The sequence below is a fragment of the Larimichthys crocea genome, chromosome XIII (assembly GCF_000972845.2).
Source record: "Larimichthys crocea isolate SSNF chromosome XIII, L_crocea_2.0, whole genome shotgun sequence".
NCBI classification, from domain to species: Eukaryota; Metazoa; Chordata; class Actinopteri; family Sciaenidae; genus Larimichthys; species Larimichthys crocea.
In genome coordinates, this window is record NC_040023.1 from 24,836,074 (window position 1) to 24,851,347 (window position 15,274).

The 15,274-nt window shown below is 40.0% G+C and overlaps 1 long non-coding RNA gene across 2 annotated transcripts in view; it reads right to left on the reverse strand.

The window, feature by feature from the left end:
* The window catches only part of LOC109140875 (uncharacterized), a 53,012-nt gene extending 37,885 nt beyond the window's left edge, over window positions 1–15,127 (reverse strand). For both annotated transcript variants that reach the window (XR_003463491.1, XR_003463490.1), the window contains exons 1-2: window positions 15,063–15,127; window positions 14,887–14,963 (exon numbers count right to left, since the gene is read on the reverse strand). This is a non-coding gene — a long non-coding RNA (uncharacterized LOC109140875). The remainder of the gene's footprint in view (window positions 1–14,886; window positions 14,964–15,062) is intronic.
* Window positions 15,128–15,274: the final 147 nt, after the last annotated feature.

Consider the following 15,274-nt stretch of genomic DNA (forward strand, 5'->3'; position numbering starts at 1 on the left):
GATATGATCAACTTTTTTGTGAGCTTGTGTTTAGGCACTAACGTTGAGGGAAAAATCACTTGTTTAAATATTGAAAAAGTCAAAAGTGAACTTGAAGTACAAGACAGGATGTGTTTACTTCTACCTTTCATTAACTAAAGTGCTTTTGTTGCCTAAGACCCAAAAACATGTAGGAATGAGGATGTGAGTGCCGCTCTCTGATCAGCAATCATGCCAACCATCACGAATTTTATACATTATGTACATAATCGCAGCACTTTCTTCAGAAAAAACATCGCCACTAAACATAATCCAAACAATTATAGTTCATGTCTAAACATGTCTGACCAAACAAATTAGTCAAGTATAAACTTGTTTTTTAGGGGGTTGAATCTCAAACAATTTTAGATTATGGACCCAGAACATAAAATAACACAGATCTCCAAGACTTAGACACTGTATATTAAGTATTAGTGGAATCATTTGTAAATGAATTAATTTGTGAATTAAACCACAATATTATTAAGTTATTCTTCATGTTGCCTTGGAGGCGCCTGAACTCCAATTTGAGAGGATACCTGTGTGACTCACAGCTGCTCTGCCATCTCTCTCTCTTTTTTCTTTCTAAGAGACAAGTTTGGTCTCGAAGTATGTCTGTAGTCTGGCCATTCATTACAGCAGCTATGAAAGCCAGGCTAATGGATATGAAAGCCCAATCAATTGGCCAGGAAAGAGAGATTAGGGAGGGATGAGTCACCATATTCCTCCTTCTTGACAACCATGTCATGCCTTTCAGCCTCTCCAGAGACATTGCTGATTGATGCCTATCTTTCATCAGTCCAGCTTTAATCTGACAATCCACGTTCTTTATAATCATATCAGCAGAAAATCTATATTGCATCAACCTCTCTTTCCCGGCTCCCCACCTGTGGAGCGGAATATTCTTTAAAAAAAGAAGAAAAAAAAAAGAATCTAAAAACACTTACAAAGCTGACAGTAGTGAGAGGCACGTCTTTATCTATTGATCACGTTCAAAAATAAATAAAAAAAATGAAAGAGGGGGGAGGATTGACTGGAGATGAAGACGAAGCGTAAGAAAAGGCTGTTCCGTAAAACAAACAGTGATTGTGAAGTGACATTCTGGGAAGAAGTGGCAGCCTCTCTCCTGGTGCCGGCCAAACAAACAAACAGAGGAGCGAGACAAAGTGCAATCACTGACCTTTGTTCAAAGAAGCCATCTAATCTGTTTCCACTTTACTTAATTAGAAAAAGCAGAGGGATTTTTAATGTGCACAGTGTTAATGGGAAACAGCTCACAGGTGCTAATTAAAAAGAAAAGAAAAAAAACCTGATCTCTTTGGTAACTTTGAGTCTATTAATCTATATATTCATCCATCACAAACTTGGCAAACCTTATCTCTGATTATACGTACACTGTTTTAAAAGACATACAAGTCAAATATTTTTTTGTAAAAACTCTCACGTTTGCCAAAGAATTAACGTATGAATAAATGTTTATTCACCAAATGTATGCACCATGAAATACAGAGAATGGCCTTTGTCAGAGCTGAGAGCTCTGTAATTTAAACTCTTTCTCTTTCTTCACTGAAGGCTATACAGCTCCATGCAGACAGTGATTAACCACTGCTTTACAGGTTCCACAGAGGCACCATGTGTGCCCTTGAGGTGGCAAATACATTCATTTCCTCTTTGACTTTGACTGTTCGAAGGAGCCGGCACTGAGCTGCCAAAACAATGTTTCACGCCATGTAATCCGGTAAGTGTCTGACAGACGGCAGGAGGTGGTCAACTTTAATATCAACGAAAAATAATGAAAACGCCTCAAACATCTATGTGTTATATGAAAAATGTTGATGTTAGTGATAATATTGATTATGCGTGTGCAAATGTGCATGAGCACACATGGACTTGCATCATTTAAAGTATGTCTATATGGTATACATAACCTATATGAAACATTACCCTGTACTGAGAATGTGTCTGGTGATAAATACCCACAAGAACAAGACTACCAACCAGGCTCTGCTCTCCCCTCTCACTTCTACAGGTTTAGAAATTAGGACTGAAAATCTGGAAATGTATTTAGACGCCGCCTTCACAGTTACCTATAACTTAGTACATTAAATAATACTTAAACTTGATTATGTTAAATATTGTACTTTTTGCCTCGTTGCACATTTAACTGACAGCTATATTAAGTGATAATGTACACATACTTTCATGCAGCTTTCATGATGAGCACTTTTACTTTTCATACTTTAGGTGAATTTGCAGATAATACTGTGTGTACTTAAAGGCCCTGAGAACAGATCAGCTTCTCTATGAGTAAATGGATTGTATCTGAGAATATTATTATATTCGCGGGGCTTTGATGGAAAATGGTGATTTGTGGGTTGTTTGGTTGCTGTCAATCAAACCTTGTCAAACGCACACAGTCCAGGTAAGGCAGAACACCTGTTTTTGACGGTTAAACTCAATACTTAAAGACATTTTTTACTTTGACTGTTGCTTTTTAGTCATGAATATTTCATATAATAAGTAAGAGAAAAAGTTAAACTTAGAAGTTTTCAGGTTTCAAATTTTGACTTGTATTTCTTGGACTTCTTTCATCAATGTATATTTAAATGTTTTACAAAGTGGCGCACACTGTCACATAAGTATGTATTAATATCTTAGTATGTATGATGTCAATTGAAAACAACAACAAAAATCAATTATTATGCAGCTTCAAATCTGCCTGAGCTTTCTTTTTGCATGAACACTAGATTTGCCTTTCTAATATTCACTACAATAAACAATAATGCACAGATTTTAGCTTCCTGCGTGATACAGGACACAGTAGCTGATGAGCTCAACCCCATGCTATGCACCCTTAACCACATTAAAGCCCCTCTTGTATGGGCAGTGTGTGGTCTGCCTCTCAGGGACGGCAGGGGACGCAGGAAACAAATTAGCTTTCTTGACCTTGGCCCAAGTTTCCCTTCCACCCTTCACCCCTCCTCCTCCTCCTCTTTACCCTTCATCTGGCCACTTCAAGGGTCAGCTGGATCACAACACGCCTCTGTTGTCCTCCACAGTGGGGATATATTCAGATGAGAAACTCATATAGGGCCGACATGCAACGTGGGAAATTAGGTTTATGAGTTCAGTTTATATGCGAGGTCAACTGGATCTGGAAGTGGTCAAAATTATTACCACTCGAACAAATGTCAGGTTTATGAGGCAGGGCAAAAAAAAAAAAGAAAGAGTGATTTTAAGTTGGAAATCAGCTCCAGGAAGGGTTAAAAAAAAAGAGGTTTATTGTTTCTTATGAGTCTCTGGAGTGTAAAGCAAATGAAACAAGCTCAAGCAAGGGTTAATATCAGGCGATAAATGAAGACAGCTAAATTTCAGCATGGGATTAAACAGTCAAATCACTGTTTCCTGACAACACAAAGTGGTTGCATTGTCTTTTTACACCCTCAGTCTCAAGGTCAAGATTGCTGTCTCACTCACTCACACACACACACACACAAACACACACACACACACATCACTACCCCCATGAATGAGAAGTAGGTTTTCTAACATGTTAAAAAGTTTGAGATCTAAAAACAAATTTAAAAAATTTTCACCACCATGCCGGACTCTGCCCGAGCCCAAAATGGGAGACCTTTGGCAATAGGAGTGAAAAGAAGCCTTTCAATGATAGATATTGGATTGTAACACCGACAGGCAAATCTAATTCTCCCAGTTCACGCGAAAGCACGTCTATGTGCATCAGTGTTCAGCCTGAGAGCAAAAATAACCTGGGGTGTCCAGGGGAAGGAAGTAGCAGCACTATATTAATGCTCATGCTCTTCATTGATCTATGAGGACTCCTTAATCTTGTGGGCAGCTTCCTCCTACGTATATTTCATAATGTGATACATTGTGCATCGATAACGCCGGTAAGGGCCTATGCTTTCTCATGCTGGCTCACAGCATTTATTGATCCCAGACTGAAGTAAACATGTCTTTAACACACGGGACTGTCACTCCTCACAGACACAACCAAATTGTCAAGTCCTCGTTATTACCCGCTCTAATGATGACAGGAATCGATAGTTAACATGACAAGATATCATCTGCAAAGTTAATAACTGTCTAGATGTGGCAGTGAAAAAAGGCACATCTGTGCGTTTAAAGGAAAGCAAACATGTTTGAGACACATGTTTATTGCTCACCACCTTAAACTCTCTGCGCCAGAGGATTATTTATTTGCTGTATGATTCAACTGGTGTTCTGGGAAAGGATGATAGAAAAAATACATACAGTAAAATGACTCAGGAGCATGGCTTTGGCAGCCAGATTGACCATATCCTTATGACTAAACGGGAGCTTAAGCCGGAGCAATTTCCTCTGTATTTTTTCTGCAGGCAGTCATGTAAAAATGATTATAGGTGTGAGCTTTGAGGATGGCTCAGCCAATATGGGTTTCTGAAAGCCAAAGCTGCTGGGTACTGTTTGCCAACAGCTGTTTAGTTGTTACAGTTCTGTTTTATGACAAAATATAGTATGTAATCAGACATCATTTCATTTTTTATTTTAAGAAAAGTCATTTTTCTTTTCTGTTTTCATTGGTATTCTACAGATTTATCAACTACAGTTTGTTACCTGTGCCAGGCCTGTGATTTTGGCTCTTCTTTTGATTGGTTGTTGAACCCTGTAACTTGAGTGTAAAGACGGTGCTGTTTCATATTGTAAATTTGATGCCTGACGAACGTCCATGACCAAAAACGTTGCATCTGTAACAGATTCAGAGGTGATAGTGTGCAGAATTTGCATGATTTTGGTTCCCTATGACCAGGTGTGTTTTACAAAACACCTACTGTAGCATACAAAGCATTATAATATAAAACATGTTCACCCCATGAGCTGGAACAAAAGACGAATTTAAACCTTAAATAATCACACCAAATGCTCAACTGAAACCAGAAATAAGAAATTAAGCTGTTGAATGATGAAAAAATTTGCAAAAAAAAAGTCAATGTTAAATTTAAGGCGGGGTAACATGTGAATGAAACAAGTTCAACCAGCTGATATCAGATCCGTATAGTCAGCCCCAGTGTGTTTCCAAACCAGTTGCAGAAGTCTGAAATGAGTCATACAAACTGGTGGGTAAACCATAGGCCACCAGTTGCTGGTGACACTGAGTGTATGTGTGTGTGTATGTGTGTGTGTGTGTGTGTGTGTGTGTGTTCTTCAGAAGTGATATCACATGGCCAGCAGTCTGAGTCCAGACAGTAGGAAGTGAAAGTGCCAGTGCAGCCACAACACAGGTCAGATCTAAAACATGGTTTTCCGCTGTACAGTGCAAACACTCTTCTCGTTTTACTCACAAAACTGCAGGAGATATTTGAAGACCAAGGACGGAGAATGAGCCCAGATATTTTTAATGATGTAACAAGAAGACGACAGGAGCAATTAGAAACTGTGAACACACACTTTTAGCTCAAGATCTGGAATGAGGAATGACAACAAGCAAGAGGAGTTACCTAGAATAAGCACCAGTTATGTTACATGAACAGAAAATACAATGGATAAAAGTTACAATAGAGATAGAGAGAGAGAGAACTAAACCGGTTCAAAAAATATATATATGCAAGTATTAGTCAGCATTTGTTTAAAAAAAAAGTTAAGTTTGTTCGCATTTGTTGAGCATGTTTGTGCAATAAAAATACAAGAGCTTGACGCTGTGCTCACTGTTGCATTAGAAGCCCTTATTTTGTTTCTGCGGTTTAATGAGCTGAACCTTGGAAATGTTTTGGAGGGGGTGGGGTTATGGGTTACTCAGTTTGATTTTATTTTGTCATTGTGTCTGACATCAAGGGAGGGGAGAGAAGAGCGAATGTGAGGTTTGACAAAGACAGTGGTAGATGTGGAAGTGTGAAAAATAAAGCGAAAGGGGTGATAGCTATTTGTGTGCAGTGAAGAAAGACATAAAAAACAGCCTCGCACTGAGATAGTTGCTCTAAATGAAATACCTGGAGATTGCATGTTGCTTTGCATTTGCAGGGGTATTCAATTTTAATTAGGGTTTTGGAGACATCTTTTATCAGACTGTCACTAATCTCTCTCTCTCTCTCACACACACACTCTCTCTCTCTCTCTCTCTCTCTCTCTTCAACCCTCCCAACATCCCTCCCTCTCCACTCAAACACACACACACACACACACACACACACACACACACCCTCAACATTTAAAAATGCAAATACACAGCGACAAAAAAACAACAAAAAAAAGATTTTATGGACTAGTACAACAATTTGTCTGATACACACATTATCAAAAAAAGCAATGAATTGGAGACAAAACCATCGTCCCATTTCATTTTGGAAGAAAAAAACATTACCTCTACTTTTTAATTGCATTTTCTTTGGGGCAAAGGTGATAATTAATTTTGCTCAGGGAAACACACATGAAGCAGTAACAATAATATAAAAGAAATGTTAAATAGTATTCTTGCCTTCAGTCCCAGAATAACTATTTGAATTCTAACATGCTGAAAGCAAATAATACATTATATTCTGTTGCATTGTTCACAGACAAAGAGAGGAGAAGAGAGAAAATACCACATTTCTAGTGGATTTCTTGGAAGTTAAAAGTTGGACAATAACAGTGTTACCTCCAAATCATCGGAAACGAGCAAAAACTTCCCTCAGAGGATCTGTTCCTCACGTCTTCATTAGATATGATTAATTTGACATCAACTTTATTAAACAAATCAAAACATTAGTCGTTCTAACCCTCAAAACATCCCTTGATATTCTTGTCACCGTTTTGATATATATAATATATATTTGATTATATTTATTGAAATTAAAAAAAAGTAACAACAGCTCTGAACCCGAACTAAAGCACATGCTTTTAAAAAAAAGTGTCAACGTAGCCGTAAAACAAAGGCAAGTTCTAGCTATAAAATGCCCCCCCACACCCCTCCACATACACACTCCTGTTTCTATCTGTGTGTGGTGTGGTGGTTAGCCTGTCTCCCTCTCTTCATTCCCGGCCCTCTTCCATTGTTAGTCACCTTGTTTATTGGCTGGAGCAGCCGTGGCGTACTGGACATCATCTGAAACTACAAACGACAGGATGCAATAAGCTGGAGAATAGCAGCAATCTGAGGAAAGTTCTCCATTCACCAGAGCTCCCTAACTCTCTGTCTTCTTATCCTGGGCAGAAAATAAAAAAATCAATACGGGCTCACAGGGCTTGATAAAAGTGCTGGACAGGGAGAGAAGCAACGCTGGATATAGTAAATTAAAGTGATCAAAATTTTCCAGTCGACTCAGCCCACAGCCTACATAAACTAACAACCCTGTCTCCACAACTGTCCGTCATCCTCCTCCACCCACCATCTTCATTCTCTCCTTCAACTTTATTTCAATCTTTCCATTACACTGTTTTTTCCATGCCGTGCTTTTTTCTTATTTTTATTTATCAATTGTATAATATTGATGTAAAAGACGCCAACCCAACAAATTACTCCATCTGGAGGTGAAATAGGTACAAGGCAAAGACTGTAGCTGCAGTGTTAGTCGTTCACGCTACTACGACATGCAAGAGTTTTTGTGAGTACACACCAACATGGCACGTTATCTCCTTTTTATGGTGACGGTGTTAACAAAGAGTTGCCTATTTACACATGCAGACAACACGCAGCGACATTAGCATTCTTCTGGTATTATGCTATTGTTAACCTAGTGCATATAAATACATTATTCATTGTCCGTTTAGCTCCACCAACTCCTAAGGGAACATTTGGACTCTTTAGCTGCTAAATTCTTCACTATATTCACCAGCTAGTCGCTGGTGTCCGTTTGTTGTTTGGTGCTGCAGGTCATGTACAGTGCTTGGCCTTTACACTAAAAACAACTGTCTGCTGCTGCTTGGAATGAGGTCATTGAGAAAAGGAAGACTCAACCAAACAGTGAAGTTGCTGAAAAGAAAACCAAAACAATACGCTGAAAGAAACTAAAACTAAAACAAGCTCAAGTCCCATAGAGCTCAGGGGATCTGCAGAGTGAGGTAATAATTCTAATAATAATAATAAATAATAAACTGTGTGGTGGAAATCCTCATGTTCACATTCAAATATACAGAGTCAGTCATTTGTGAATGGGCCCAGAATACAAGATCAAAAAACAATATGCTGCAATACATGACTTCGACTACAATGTTCGAAGCTCGTCCGACCACACATGCACTAATTCAATTACAGTAATGCCGGCGGCAGCAGCAGCGGCAGCTGACTCACTCTGCTAACACACACACCCACCCCATGCCAGCCTTGCACAGGGCCCCTTTGGCACCTTGTCCACCTAACAGTAAGAAGGGATTAATAGGGATTGGCCAATCCAGTCCAGTCTCATGGTGTGTGAGCTTTACCACAAAGCTAAACTGATATGCCAGCTCAACACTGATAACTGCTGGCTGTGCTGTGCTGAGTGGGGAAATGTCCCATCCACTGGATTATTTGAGGCTGGAGCATCATCTAAATCTAATACACTATAATTGTTTAATGTGATGATAGATATAGGTCACAGAAAAGATTCATTGAGGCTAAGGTGTGACATACACATACCACCCCCACCTGACACCCAAAGCTGGTTCAACTGACCTCCTCAACTGTATGTTTATGTGTGTGTCTTCCTGTACGTGCCAATGTGACGGTGTGTGTGTGTGTGTGTGTGTGTGTCGGGGGATCAGCTCAAAAGAGACGCTAACCACTTGGGCCGGCATTTGCTGTGGCCTTACATCCTGTTGAGCCGGGTTAGACAGCAGACAGCCTTGGGACACTTAAATCCAGCCATAACCCTGAGCAACACGCACATGTCCTGTTAGCTCACATCACAGCTTGACTTTCCAGGGACCGGGGACCCACTGCAGCCTTCAGCCCAAAGCCTGCGCGATGCCGTAGTTCTCCTCTTCAAATAGTGTGCAACATAATACTAATGTAGAAAACACATAATAGTACAGGATGAGAGGATACTCAAATACTGGAAAAAGGCAAGGTGAAGTCTTTGACATACTTTTCACGCTAACACGGTGGCCAAGCTTTTGTCTGGAAATGTTTTGTCCTGATGCGTACTATTAATACATTTTAATAATTATTTTTGTTTGTGGTATTGAATAGAAACAAAAGAATATTTGATGAATATTTATCAATGCCTGCCTATTTATTTATTTATTTATTTATTTATTTAAGCAGCACAGGAAGTGTGGAAACAGATTACAAGTCAAATGCACTAGTTCAAAGGAGGATTACCACAGGATCCTGTTTATCTATGTGTCTTATTAATCTTGTGTCAGCCATTCAGATCCTGATGGTCAAACTCTGCCTGCCTGTTTCTATATTTATCTATTTTAATCTCTTTATAAAGCATAAGGACTCCAATTACAAATGCCACAGGAGTCAATCCAATTGAAAAACAGTTGGCAGTCTGGAGTTTAACACTTAAAACCTTAAGAAAAGATTACAGAGGGGGCCATCGCGTGCATATTCGAGATGCAATGACTTGTATGTATCGCTCTGAAACAATTTTCCTAAGTGTTTCTGTCAGAGTTGCTGCAATTAATTGCAGATCTTTTACTGTATGCTGCACTGAGGTTTAGACCTACGAGTGTGACGATCAGAATTACCGCGTTTAGGATTAAGAAAAATAGACTTTGCATTTTTAAAATCATAAGAGTATTCCAAAAGTCTCGAAAAGATCGAGATGAGCTTCATGAGCCATTATATATATTTTTTACTTGTTATCCAACACATGATGTCAGTCTGTGATCTTCTGTATGCACGCTTCGCAGCAGGTGCCTCTGAAGCTTGGCTCATCCCTACAAAGCGTGATCGATGAGTACGTTGCCATGTAAACACACTCATCCATACCTCCCCTATGCATTGCGCACACACACACACACACACACACACACACACACACACACACACACACACAAAGCTTGATTTTGAAGGGTCCTTAATCACAACTAAACAATTGACTGATCAATGACAGATATGAGGAACAACTGTGGAATGCTAACAGGGCTGCATTCGCTTTTATCAGTTTCTTTACTTGGGCCCATTTTTATCACAGATTATATTTCTCTCAGTGTTAACAGGCTCCAAGACCCGCCGAGGTATTAATTAAAATCTAAATACTAAATATTGATTGATACGTTATCAGGGCATAGCAGTTGGTCCACAGGCTATTGATCCAGCCTGTGATTTATTATCATATTTAAGAAAAATCATTTTGTGTGATTATACGGGGTAATGGATTTTTAGCGAGGGGTGTAATTCTTTTCTTTTTTTTTTGTATCGTGTTTGTTATGTAGAAGGTGAAGCAGATTTCTCAATTGCGTTCGGAGATCACTGATATCCTTGGTGCTGCACCCCCTCGAGCCTCCCCCACAAACCCCCGACCTGCCCCCTCCTTTCCAGCCCTGCGTGGCCTGTGAGGGTCTAAAGCTTGTGTAAGAGAACGATCCCAGCTCTTGTCATTGGGAATAATGGGTATTGGGATTACCTCTTTAATCACAACAAAGATTAACAGATGGTATGAGAACAGTTATTAGCAAACATCTTGCACTCATCAAATCAATAAGATGATTTGTAATCAGGCTGTCGGTGCAAGTGAAAAGGGAGCCGGGGCTGTTCCCAGTGAAAGATCCTGGCAATCAGAGGCTACTGTGTAGCAATTACCTCTCCACAAAATAGGTGCTCTTCCTCCACTGGCTGGCAGTCCTCCAAAACACACGCCAGACTGATAGCAACATAGGGCATTAACACGGCAAAACACAAAACACTGCATGGGTAACCTTGTATTTGATCAGGTGTTAGGTTGCTCCGTGATTTCATTTCACTTTGTGCCTTTTAATTTGGTGGATCTCGCCGTGTACTTGAGGGAAAAAATCTAAATGTTTACATATGCTGTCTCTCACTACAAAAGACCGTGTAGCTCATTAGCGGGTTACCATAAATAAGTCAGTGTAGGGACAAAGAGGAAGAGGATAGAAACTATACAGAGAAGGGTTCACTGTGCAAATATTTCTCCTTGGAGACGGAGACACAGAGAGAAAGGACTGTAGACACACCGCTGCATTCAGTACTGTAAATGGAGGAATGTAAAATCAGTGTAAAGGCGACTCTCCCCCACAGCAATCAAGACCTTTGTGTCTTCATATTTAAAGGCTGTGTTACACGTATAAGCAATATTTTTCTAACAATAACTTGACTTTATCCTTTGCACACAAGCAAGTCTCCTGCGTGTTTTGAGTCATATTTCATGCAGGTGTCTAGAAGAATCTGCAAAACTGTCCTGTGGGCCATGAATTACTATATTTCATGTTATATCATTAAAAAAAATAGTACGTTAGTTTCCTGTCTCACTAAAACATCACAGGATTTTTTTCTTGCAAAAAAACAAAATATAGGCACAAACCATTCATTTAGGGGTAACCACCTTTACACCACTTCTGCCTCCACATACCTGACTAAAAAGTTTAAATCTAATTGCTGCTCTTTAAGCTCGCAGGCCTTCTGCAATCGACCTCACCTTGTTTGTATTGTAGCATCTTTGCAGTGGGAACGGCGAGATCAAACCGATGGTCTGGAAGATAGTGTGGGTTTTTTTTGGCGCAAATGCAGAAACACACATTTCTGACCTCAGTGAGATGTTGCATTTTGTTAAAGCTTGGCTGGCTTTAAATATCCGAGGAACCTTGTGAATGCTCAACATTATTATCCAAATCTTTTGTTTTCTGTCTTTTCTCTCATCTTAGATGGCCTCAAGCACACATGCACGCTTGTACGGGCATGCACTTATACCCCCCTGCTCACACACACACAGACACACACACACAGACACACACACACACACACACACACTTCTAATCATTAAAAAGGATATGCGACAGTAGCTACTACTTACTTCATCAATATCCTAACTTTCACTGGATTTGAATCATGATCCAACATATACAATCTATCTGCCCCCTCGCCTAACACACACACACACACACACACACATGTAAATACACACACACACCTCTGCGCTGTCAGTAAGACAGTGTAGATATGCACTTACCAGGATTAAGCAAGGCAAATGGTGCCAAAACAATGGCAGTATGAAGTAACTGATGCTGTTTAAAAATTCAAAGGCCTCTATTGAACAGACAATGTGGCACACATATCACTGGGCCACAGATCCCTGCAGCCCACTGGTCTGGTTGCTGGCTTCTTTCAGGCAACACATCAGGACCTCCATGCAAATACAGGGATGCTTCTCTGACCCAAAGTTACACTGACAGAAGGAATCTGAAATTGCTCCGAAGCACCCGAGTTTAGTCGTTTCATAAAACACACACGGAGATGTGCACACTTGCAATCACATAACTGCAGACAGAGACACATAGGCACCTCTCCCCTCCCACACACACAGTCACTTGTCGAGTGGCTAATATCTTCCCAAGGTCAAACCTGACAAGGAATTCCAATGAGATTAAGTGTCATCAGTGCGACTTTAGCCCCTTTCTGCTCATTGTTCTTGGAAATGGCGTTAGAGCCGCAGATGACCAAGGCCTCAGAGCACTGAAAACCTCTTTCCTCCCTGCGTGTGCCAAAGTTGATATGTGAGATATATTCATTCAGGGCCTCTAATTTAAGCATCAAAATGTAATAATCTAGGAAGGTTAGGCCGATATATGTGAATGTGTGAGAAATCAGGTGACAGTGTTAATCACTCCTGGCTGCAACAGAATTTGATCTGATTCGCCTTTAATCGTTTAAAATGTCTTTTATCAGTTGATTCTTCATTCATGAATCTGTTTGAGTTTCTCTGCTGTAGATTAATAGAGTCATTCTTTATTTAAGAGCTGCTAACAGTGTAACAATTTCACAATCTTGAAATGAAGTTTTATTGTGAGAGGAAAAAACAGTATTATGGACTATAAAAGCTGGAGTCTAAATTTGAATGCTCTGTGTGTACAGTAAATGTGTAAATCAGGTTTTCTTTCATCACACACAGGCACATCTCCACATTTTTCCCTCCATATGAGGTGGTGTATCAGTCTGGCAGATAATCGGAGGGTGTTTTGTTTGTGGACTCTTCTAGTGAAGAGCCAGCCTCGTCAATGTGTCAGCCAGCATTTGGTGCGCTGCCGTTCACACTGAATCTGACACATAGTCCTTTGGTGGCAGCAATGAGCATTTTGTCATCTCCTCTCGAGTGCCAACTCGATGTCCAATTACACCCCAGCTACTAATTTAATTACAGTAGCAGAAGAAATTGGTTGATTCAATTCATTTCAATTAGGGCCGATTGGAGCAGTCAGATCAAATTTTACTCATCTCAGGTACGAGCTGCCTGCCACATTTCATGTCATTTCAAGCAGGATAAGCGGCTCATGATATGATAACTGAACATGTATGGTTGAGTTCTCAGAGAAAAAAAAAGAAAAAAGAAAAAAAAAAAGATCACACGGATTCAAATGTCTCCTAATCTCTGACTCCTCTGTGACAAATGTGAGAATAAAACACTCCACTTTCAGTGCAGGATCACAGCCAGTTGCCACTTAGTAGAATCCCAGCTACAATAGTCATTACTTATGCATGATGTCCACAATTATGTATCAAATTGTGTGTGCATGTGTGTGCGTGTGTTTTACATATCCAGCTAATGGATGTGTAGCGCGGAGCAAAGCTCGAAAACATGTCAGGAATGAAAAAAAAACAAAAAAGAACTCATATCATGTCGTTCAGGCAGACGGCCGCTATAGTTTCGCTCAGTGTCTAATAACACAACACACACTTAGAGTGGCTCCCTCCTGAACAGTTTACTGAAAAAACCCTGAATATAAGAGGTAACCCATGGCAACATTAATCTTTATAACTCTAGAGATAATGCTCTCTTGTAATTAAAATAACACCCCTGAATCAGCATGAGAATTATAGGATTATTAATATAATAAACCACCATGTGATAGTGAAAACACGGTGATTACTTGAACTTCAAATCTGAATTTACCATCTGTTTTTTAAAGGGCCTTTTCAGACACTATCATAACACACACCACCATAATCTTTATAAAAACAACACTTTTAAAACAATGCCATGTAACACAGGATAAAAGCACAACCTGATTAAAAGAATATAACAAATAATTATCAGATTATAATGATATGTCAGCACAAAATAAAAGATATGTCATCATTTTAATCTCACTATTTTGTCCCATCGACACAATGTAAGTCCCTGTTGGAATATTATATATTAAGATGATTTTTCACACCTAAAATACATAATAATGTCACTAAAAAACTATTAATTCGGCCTATTAATTGAATTAACTGAAGGATTTTATAGTGAAACCAGATAAAGTATGAACTTCACTAAATGTAATACACACAACATGTGAGTGATAATGCCTGTAAGTACTAAGCCAAATAATGAGTTCAAGTCTATTTTAGGAATGTGTGTGTTATTATGATCAGCCAATAGCAGAAAAAAAAGTTACATCTCGTCTCTGATTGGTGCAGATAGAAGCCTCAGCAGTATGCCATAGGCTGCCATAGGCTGCTACAATAACCTGCGGTCTGTGTGTGTATGTGAGTGTGCGTAAATGCGTCTTGGCACCAGTTGCGGCGGCGCAGAGACGTCTGATTGGACACTGACGCAAGGGCACGCAGCTCTTCGGACCGCGTTACTTTCTAATCACAAGCTTTACAAATCCAAACAACAGCGCATGAAATATCATCTCACACACCTCTTATTTAAAAAGGAGCTGAAACGGTTAACTCCACTTCTTATTTTACAATGACGCACGGCGGCAGAAATGGAATCAATTCAAAGTGCGAGCTTCATTTACCTCTTGGCGTCTCCACTCACGGTCCGGCCTCCTCCTTCACGGTATCCGCAGTGAAAGACAGATAAGCTCGCGGCAGGCTGCAGAGTGTGTGAGAGAGAAGAGGCAGAGGAGTTCTTACACAAAGTCAGCCGGTGCAGAGAGGGTCAGTGTGGAAGCCAAGTAGCCTTTTTTCTTACCTTGCGACACAGATCCAGAAGGGGTGAAATGGGTAAAAATGGTTGTTTGGGTGATTACACGTTTCTTCTCTCTCCCACCCTCCCCTCCTCCTCCTCCTCCATCCCTCGCNTTGCTCTCCTCCAGCAGCGCTCTCGCCTCTCTCGGTGAACAGGGAGAGTGTGGCCCCGTTGTAATAGCCGCTATGGGGCTCCAGCTATGCAGCAAAAAAAAC